Source organism: Phacochoerus africanus, chromosome 2 (assembly GCF_016906955.1).
Source record: "Phacochoerus africanus isolate WHEZ1 chromosome 2, ROS_Pafr_v1, whole genome shotgun sequence".
NCBI lineage: Eukaryota > Metazoa > Chordata > Mammalia > Artiodactyla > Suidae > Phacochoerus > Phacochoerus africanus.
In genome coordinates, this window is record NC_062545.1 from 1,504,563 (window position 1) to 1,513,562 (window position 9,000).

A 9,000-nucleotide genomic window follows, 5' to 3' on the forward strand; every position below is an offset into this window, starting at 1 on the left:
CCCTCCTGCCGCCCCTGCTACCAAAGGCCCCACCACTGCTTTAACGCGTCTTTTAAGTCTTCAAAGTGTTCTTTCTACGCCCTCCTTCTAATGCGCACTTATACGGACAGAAATATCCTCATCAACTCGCAGCACCACCGCCTTTTCAAAAAGAGTTTTGAGCAATTTTCGGTTTTCAGAAAAAAGTGAGAGAAGATATAGGGTGTGCCCGTCTGGAATTGGGGGTTCTGGGCAGGCAGGGCATCTGTCCAGCCAAGGAGCCACTATCCAGACACCGTGATTAACGGAGGTCTGTGCACTGTGGGCCTCGGGCCGCTCTCTCTTGGGGCCACACCTGCAGCATATGGAAGCTCCCAGGCCAGGGGCGGAACCCACGCCACAGCAGCGACCTGAGCCACAACAGTGACAACCTGGGATTCTTAACCCACTGGGCCACCAGGGAACTCCTACCTCAGGCCATCTTGGTGGCGCACTTTCCCTGAGTTTGGACACAGCATAATAATGCCATTGGGGGACATACGAACTACTCTCCTTGCCCTGAAAATCCTCTGGGCTCTGCCTGCTCGTGCCCTCGCCTCAACCCAGACCACCCCCAAGCCGTGTGCTGTCTCCACAGTTCTGCCTTACCCAGAGTGTCCTGGAGCTGGGGTCGCACAGGAAGCAGTAGCCCTTTCGGACGGGCTCTTTCGCTTTAGAAACCTGAGCCGTGTCTTTCCACGGCTTGAAAGCTCATTGCTTTCAGCAGCTGACCTGGATGGACATACCTAAAACCATAGTTCATTCCATTCTCCTACTGAGGACAGCTTGGTGGCTTCCGAGTTTTGGCAGTTACGAATAAAGCTGCTATCAGCATCACATGCAGGTTTCCTGGGTAGACATACAGTTTCGATGCATTTGCATAAGTACCAAGCAGAGTGATGTGGCTGGATCGCCTGGTAAACAGCATGTTCAGTTTGGGAAGAGCCACCAGACCGACCTCCAATTCTGCAGGTGCGAAGGGTCCTGTTTAAAATAAAAGCAGGAGTTCCCATCATGGCTCAGTGGGTAACAAGCCCAACTAGTAGCCATGAGGACTAGGGTTCGAGTCCTCCCCTGGCTCAGTGGGTTGAGGATCTGGCGTTGCCTTGAGTTGCAGTGTAGGATGCAGACGTGGCTCAGATCTGGCGATGCTGGGGCTGTGGTGGAGGCTGGCAGCGGCAGCTCCGATGGGACTCCTCGCCTGGGAACCTCCATATGCCATGGGGGCGGCCCTAAAAAGACCAAAAAAAAAAGAAATTTAATAAAACAAAAACATTTTCTTGACCTCTTTGAGGGAAAACAACTTGGCAAAGCAGTGGGGCCACCAAGGGTCCAAAGAGAAACATCTCCATCCAAAGAGGGCGATGGGGAGTTTCCTGAAAAAACAAAACAAAACAAGCCTGGTGCGAATCTTCCAAACTTCCAGAAGAAGCCCTCCCTGCTGCAAAATCAGCAAGGGCTCTGCCATCTGCGGGCCATGTCCTCAGGAATCTCTGGAAACCAGCTGATCCAGAGTGAAGAGGAGCTGGCGCTCTGTGCCCCGGGGCGAGGACAACCGCCTCCCTTTGTCCACATCCTCGGCGGAGGCTGCAACAAGAGAGCTGAAATTATGCTCCATTTTTGCAGCCAGAGAGCCCAGGATGGGAATTGACCCGCCATTTACCTCGTTTCCTGGAACAAAAGCCTCCACCCTCCAAAAGGATGTTGGGCTTCTTTCTCTTCGTTAATTCTTATTACACAAAAAATAACTATTCATTATCAAAAAAAGACAAGTCAAAAAAATGTAAGGCCGTATTACTTTGGATGTATTTTAATGTATTTCCTCTCAGACATTTTTCTCCGTAAACATACAGTTTTTTAAAAATATTTCCCTGTCCTCTTCCTCCCCAGGCGCAAATATTTTATCTTTTTCTAGGAAGAGAGAAGCATTCAACTCCCAACTAAGAGTTAAGAGCCACTGCTGTTTATCATGTAAATGTCACACAGGAAATTGCCTCGTGGAGTTCCCTTGTGGCTCAGCAAGTTAAGGATCTGGTGTTGCCAACGCTGTGGTGTGGGTTCGATCCCTGGCCTGGGAGATTCTGAATGCCACAAGGGCAGCACGAAAAATAAATGAATAAAAGAAATTGCCTCGTGCCAAGGAGTTGCATTTCCCAGGGGGTGGTCCATTAAAGCAAGTGCACCGGGAGCAGCTTCTAGAAAAGAAAACTGTGCATCTTTTAGCTTAGAGCAAGCCTGCCCAACTCCGGCCCAGGCATGGGCGCATCGAAAGGGCTACAAATTAGATTCCATTTCCGCCCTTCATGATGTAAAGCCATCATGTGTAATAACTGTGTGTGTTCGCATCAATACTCGGCCTTAGCAGCTTCCACAAAACCACTCAGACGGGGAGGTGCATGCGGGGCGTCTTGTGACAAATCGGCAAATGCTGAGACGGACGCGGCCACGAGGAACCCTCAGAGAGGCGGTCACCGCCAACCCCAGCCCCGAGGGACCACTGGCAGGGCTGAGGCCCTCCAGCCCCCTCTCCACGGAGGACAGCATAAAGGACACAGCTGGACAGTGGCCTCCCGGAAATGGGTGTGGGCTGCACAGCGCAGGCTTAGGCGCTGGCCAGGGAGTCCAAACCGTGAGGCTGGGAGGAGACAGCTGGCATGGGTTCCCCAGCTGAGCGATCCCAGGACGGGGAAGCTCAGCCCGCAGGCCGCGCCCTCCTGCAGCTGCGGGGGGCGGGCCGGCAGCGGGCGGGGGCGGGGCGGGCGGGGACGCCGGCCAATCCCAAGCCCCGCACCTCCCCTTCGGGGTCGCCCCGCAACCGCCGCCCTGCGAGTTCCGCCCCCGACTCCCGCAGAGCGGCAGCAAGTTCACGCCGCCGCCCCCGCCCCCGACCTGGACCCTCGCCCCGACCTTCACCCCGACCCTCGCCCCGACCCGGATCCGGATCCCGACCCCGACCCTGACCCCGATCCGGATCCGGATCCGGACCCGGACCCAGACCCCGACCCCGACCCGGATCCGGATCCGGATCCGAATCCGGACCCCGACCCAGACCCCCACCCAGACCCGGACCCGGACCCGGACCCGGACCCGGACCCAGACCCTGACCCAGACCCGGACCCTCACCCCGACCCTGACCCGTAACCGTGAGTCATGTCTGGACCGCGACTTCGACCCTCGCAGGTGAGCGTGTCCATCTCCGCGGCAGGGGGCGCCCCTTTCCTGCGAACCGGCCGGGGATCCCTGGGGTCGCGGGCACAGGGCAGTAAGGCTGAGACCTCCACCGCCTTCACCTTCTTTCCCCCACCCACGTCGGTCCCAAGGGTTCAGGACCCTCCCCTGGGGCTGTGGTAACCCCGTCCCCTCGGTGGCTTCTTACTTAGAGACCCCGTGCGGGGTGGGCAAGGCTCCAGCCAGCCCTCCTAGGAGGAGCACCCAGCCCCGCGCCCCCCCCCCCCACCAGCCCTCCGCTCCCTCCCTCTCCGCTCACAGCCCCAAGCCCCTCAGTCCCGACGCCGCCCTCCGCCCCCTCTCCTGGCCCCTGCTGCAGGTCCTCCGCTGTTCCCTCCTCTCCCCTGCCCTCCGCTCCCTCACCCTGACCCTCGCTCCCACCGGGATCCAGATCCGACCCGACCCCTGTGTGGCCGCAGGCTTTCTGAGCCTCTTTGGGTGGGCTAGACTCTAAAGGCTGCCTGAGGGGGACCAGGAGGAGCAGGAGGAGGGGCCTCTAGGGCTTTAGGGTTTCCTGTTTCCAGCACCTGTGGCTGGTTGTTGCCACCAAAGCACTGAGGAAGTCGTCCAGGTGAGGGCACCTGCCCACCTGCAGGATCTGGGGTCCCCAGGGGGCTGGAACTGCCCAGGTGGCACGTTCGGGTTGTTTGGGGCGATTCGCATGGGGGTGTTGGAGTGGCGTGGATGTTAGGTGACGATATTTGCTGTTTCCACTTTCAAATCACCAGGTTGAGGGCGTCCCTTTGCTCAGCAAGGCTGCCCTGAAAAGCCCTCCTTTTTTCCTTCCCTGAAAGGAAGCTGGAGCCGAGGCAGCTCATGGTGGGAGGGTCTGCCGGGCGGGGGGAGCTTTGGGGTGAGTGGCTGCGTGTGCTCCCACCTTTCAAGTTGCCTTGAGAGTGAATGGATTTTCCTAGGACCCTGTTGGCAGGGAGCCTGGCCTTTCCAGCGGGATGGGTGCTGCTGGCTGCTTGGCCCTGAGACACCCTCGTCCCCCCTCCTGTGGGACCTCAGCCCCCTCCCTCCCTCACCTCCATTAAGTATGGACAAAATGTGACTGGAGACAAAAAGTGACATGTGCCCACAGACGGGGGGGGGGGGGCAGATCCCACCGCCCACCTGGAAGAGAAAGACAGACGGAAGGAAGGCCCAGCAGGCAGATGGGCCCTGCAGGCCCCTGGAGGGGGGGTACTGGGCCACCGCTTGTTGACAAGAGGCGGCTCCAGGTCACCCGCACAGACACAGAACATAGTTATGGCCGGTTCATTCCTCTTAGACTTTTGAGGATTTTTTGGTGACCTGGATTGCGGTGACTTGGGGGCACGAGGCCGCAGCCACCTGCTAATCTGGGTTTGGTTAAACAGGTGGGCTTTTTTGCAGCATCCCCTTCCCAGCCTCTGGCCATGGGCCGAAGGGTCAGGGTTCATGCCAGAGACCCTTGGGTGGGGGGGGGCTATGGGTGGGAGGCGTGGGCAGCACAAGTGACAGGTGGCATTTCCAGAGAGCAGCTGTCACCAGGTGTCTCTGGGTCTCTACCCAACCCCTTCAGTGAACGAGAAGTGGGAACTTGAACCTCAAGAAGTCATGGGCCCCCGAGACCTGGAAGACAGGCTCCCAAGGCCTCAGTATGGTTTTCAGCAGGACGTAGCAGGACTGGGTGTCCTGCGGCCATGTCACAGGACAGGGTCTAGTCAGCCGTCACCTCCCCCCCAGAGCGCATTTAGCCAGGACTGGACTGTTCAGAACCATCTCCTCTGTCATACCCCTCCCCCGCCCCCTGGGGCCTGCAGGGCCCCATCTGCCTTCTTCTAGAAGCAGTGGGCCACACAGGTGCAGGAACTTCTGAGAAGCTTCCGTCGGCCGACCTGGCTGCACCACTTTGCTCTCAAGAAGGGGTGCTGAGTGCCATGCGGACAAGGTTATAGGAGCCAAGTCCAGGCCTGCGGGTTCCCTGGGCTACCTGATCCCGCCAAGAGGGCCGTCTGCATATCTTCAGCGCGTGGCTGGGGCTCGGGCTGGGGGAGGCGCCCTCACCCTGGAGGTGACCTGAGCCGCACAGGCCCCTGGGCTCAAGCCAGGCAGAGCCGCTCCTTCACCCCGCGCCCCGTTTGTTTTGAGGCCTCAGTCTTTTTACGAAGGTGTTTGGTTTGGAAGCTACAGGGCCTCATCCTCCCAGAGTCGCTGCTTCCTTCAAGTGTGATGTGTCCTTGACACGTAGTCTGGGAGCTTGACAGGAGCTCTGCCTCGTTTCCAGGATGCCTGGGTTTGAGGAGCCGGTCTGGTCTCTGCCCTCACAGGCAGGGCTGCGGGTCTGAGACGTTCTCAGATGACACCTGCTGTCCCGGGGCAGCTGGCACTCAGGAAAGTGTCATGGTCACCTGATCCTAGCTCTTCTCCTGTCCTGCCCAACAGTGTGACCCGGGCACCTGGAGGAGGGGGGGCAGCCAGTTGGGGCGCGCCGGCACCCAGCGGAGGGGGGGAGTCAGGTGGGGGCGCTCTGGCTCAGAAGATCAGCCTCTCCCTGCACGTGGACCCGGCTCCTCCTCCCCAGTCCCGCACCCCTGGACTGAGCACCCCGAGGTCCATGCCGCAGGGTGCCCCTGCCAGGAAGCCCTGGGCAGGAGGCTTCTGGAGCTGCCGGGCCAGGGCTTGCACTGTTCTGAGAGGGATCTCCTGAGCGAGTGTGAGAGTGACTGTGGCTGTCGTGACACAGACGTGTGGACGGTGGTGCAGGACTGGACTACATGCCGGGCACCGGTTGTCAGCACCCCAGGCACCTCAGCCCTTTAGTCCCCGTGAGCTTTAGTCTCTGAGTTCACTGTCCTGTCCGTGGACCACAAGGGACCCAGACCAGGCCCCCTCCTCCAGGAGCCCTTGGAGGGCCACTCGGTGACAATGCCTAGCCGCCCCCTGGACCGGTCAGGGTGGGCGCTGGCTCCCGGATGCTGACCCTAAGCTGCCACACCATCATCGCCAAGGGGGGGGCGGGTTCACGTGGCCTCACTGGATGAAAACGGAGCGGAGGAGCAGAGGCTGCAGGGCCCAGGGCATCCAGGCCCCAAACTGCTGTAGGGACCTGGAGGGCGTGACCGCACAGCAGCACAGCGCAGGAGGGAGCCCTGCTTGGGCCATCTATTTCAGTATTTATCTCATCTGAAAGTCACAGAGCACCAGCCTGGGCACACGGCCGAGCCAAACGGATGCACAAGGGGACAGCCCGAGGGCTGGGCAGCGAAAAGGCCGTGCTTGGTTCTCAGGCTGGGCACAGACCTGTTGGCCTTTTGGGTGCTGGGGACCCTGGGGCCCCAGAGGTGGCAGCCAGCATCCGTGACTGGGGCCCCGGCTGAGTCAAGGCTTACCCTGCTTCTCAGCGCCCGTTCTCAAAGTGGAAGCAGCGGTTTGAGGAGCTGTGCCCACCATGACGCAACCCATGCTTTGCCCTGGGCTGGTTCATAGCCCAGCATCTCCCAGGTGGAACTTGAACCTGGACAGACCAAGAGGCAGGCGCCGGGTGGCAGGTGGCCGGTGCAGGAGGCAGGAGACTTGGATGCGAGGCTGGTCTTGGGCAGCAGCAGGAGAGGCCCGCGTTCACAGAGAGACCTTAGGGTTGGGTGGGTGCATCGAGCTCACCTCCAGACCCCTCAGCACCTCCTGAAGCCGCCTCGCCACCCCCCAGGCTTCTCCTGCCGGACCGGGTGAGGGTGGGGCGCTGCGTGCTGGGAAGGCGGAGACGGCAGGTGAGGAGCCAGGTCCAGCTCTGGGGGTGGCAGTCACCTCCTCTCAGTGAGGGGTGAGTGGTCCTCCAGGGCCTGAGTGCCGAGCGGGAGCAGCAGGAGGTCAGCGGCGGGGCTGGGACGCGGGGTGGGGACACTGGGCTGCTTGCTGAAGCCCCTTTCCAGAACCCAGCGGGACTTGGGGTTTGTGTGGGAGTCAGAGACAGTGTGGCCCACGTGGTAGCTGCAAAGCGGATAGGGACAGAGGCTCTTTGGCGTCCCCTGTGTAGGAAGCCTCTGCTCTCCGGGAGGCCCCAGCCCTGGGCATGAGACTGCTGCTCTGTGAACCTGGGCACGAACCCGCCTCGGCCTGGGGAGTTCCTGTCCCGGCTGCCGCTCGCCTTCGCTTCTGAATGAGCAGCTCTGGAGCAGAAGTCCCCCTCCGGGCAGCGGGTGCGGTGGGCAGCCCTCGCCCTCAGCAGAGTCAGGGTCACGGGGAGAGCAGGGCCTCTCCCTCTCCACGGCTACCTGTCACCGAGGAAGGAAGTGCACTTTAAAAGGCTGTATTCCAGGGCTTCAGAAGGTCTGGCAGGCCTCACTTAATAAAGTCTGGGAACCTGGAAGGTGACACCCCCCCTCCCCATCCTGGGGACCCCCCACATCTTCAGACAGCCTGGCACCTCCTGGGCACACAGGCCCCAGCTGTGGGTGGAGGACCACTCACCTTAGTGCCCACCCCCCGTGTCTGTCCTTCTTCCCAGGGTCTGCATGGCGCTCTTCCCAGAGGCTGGAACTGGAGGGGACTCGCTCGTTAGCCGGATAACCAGTCCCTGATGAGGGGTGCTCCCTGTGCCTCCCCCAGCTCGTACTGCCCGTCCCCCGCCCGCTGCCCCCGGGCAAGCATCCCTCATCCAGAAGCCCCTGAGCGAGAGAGCGCGCTGTCACGATTCTCGCACCCTGGCAAGAGGACATTCATCCGTGCTGGACCCCGAGACGGGCCCTGTGCCCAGCAGGACGGGGAGGGGCCTCAGGAACTCTCCAGGGTTGGGAGAAACCAGACCTGCAGCCCCGGAAATAGGATCCCCTGTGGCTGCCAGCCCATCATCACACCTGCCATGTCCCGCCCCCCCACGGCTTCGTCCCTTAAACGGGGGTTTCATGAACAGCGTGTGTTGAGAACTGTCACCTGATACTATTGGTTTGAAGTTCATATGTATTTGAACTTGTTCTTGATTCTTTGCCGTTGACAGCAACTTGGATCAATAGCGCCTTTGAAGGTGCCTAAGGAGCATAGGCTCCCACGGCGGCTGGGTTCCCACCCCCCTGAAACCAGGCCCTGAGCACGCTTCGCCACTGGGCCTGGGCCGCCTCCAGGCCCCGGGTGCTGGGCGTGCTCAGGCACTGGGCGAAGGTATTCGGGGCTCTGAGTGTAGCTCACGCTCAGAGCAGAAGAGCCCTGGGGGCCCCACCCATTGCCCGCCAGCCTGTGCCTGCTGTCCTGACCCCCCTAGTGTTGGAGCCTGGGCCAGTCTGACGTGAGGCGCAGCCCTCCCTCAGCACCTTGCCATCCAAGCTGTGGCACCTTCTAGAAAGCCTGGGCTCTCTGCTCTCAGCAGGAGGATGCCCCGCTCTCCTGGGACAGGCCCCTTCTGGGGATCCGCAAGCCGGGAAGGGCCACGTGGCCGACACTTCTGCCACTGCGTGCCTGGCCCTCTGAGCGTGTGCTGGAGCTTGGGCCGCATTTTCTGGCTGCTCAGTACCCCTTCTAGAAGTTCTGACCCCTACTGTGTTAATTCATAACATGCAGTCCAGAAAAGCCAGCTTCTCTCCCTTAGACCGGTCCATGTTAACTCCCCCTGGATTTGCCGGCTACCTTGTGTCCCGTTGCGGGGCCTGGATGGGCCCTGCCCCTCTGCGTGCCTGGGGTGGGGGTTGGGGGGGTCGGCACCAGCCCCTCTGTGGACCGGAGCATGTTGAGGCCCCTCAAGATGCATGGAGGACCTGCCTCGGGCGTCTGGGCTGGAAGATCCAGACACCGTGGGGA

General features: G+C 60.8%; 1 long non-coding RNA gene across 1 annotated transcript; it reads left to right on the forward strand.

The window, feature by feature from the left end:
- The first annotated feature begins 3,089 nt into the window (after nt 1-3,089).
- On the forward strand, nt 3,090-8,166 carry LOC125121473 (uncharacterized). Its single transcript, XR_007133472.1, has 2 exons — nt 3,090-3,198; nt 7,718-8,166. It is a non-coding gene; the product is annotated as an uncharacterized LOC125121473 (long non-coding RNA).
- The last annotated feature ends 834 nt before the right edge of the window (nt 8,167-9,000 follow it).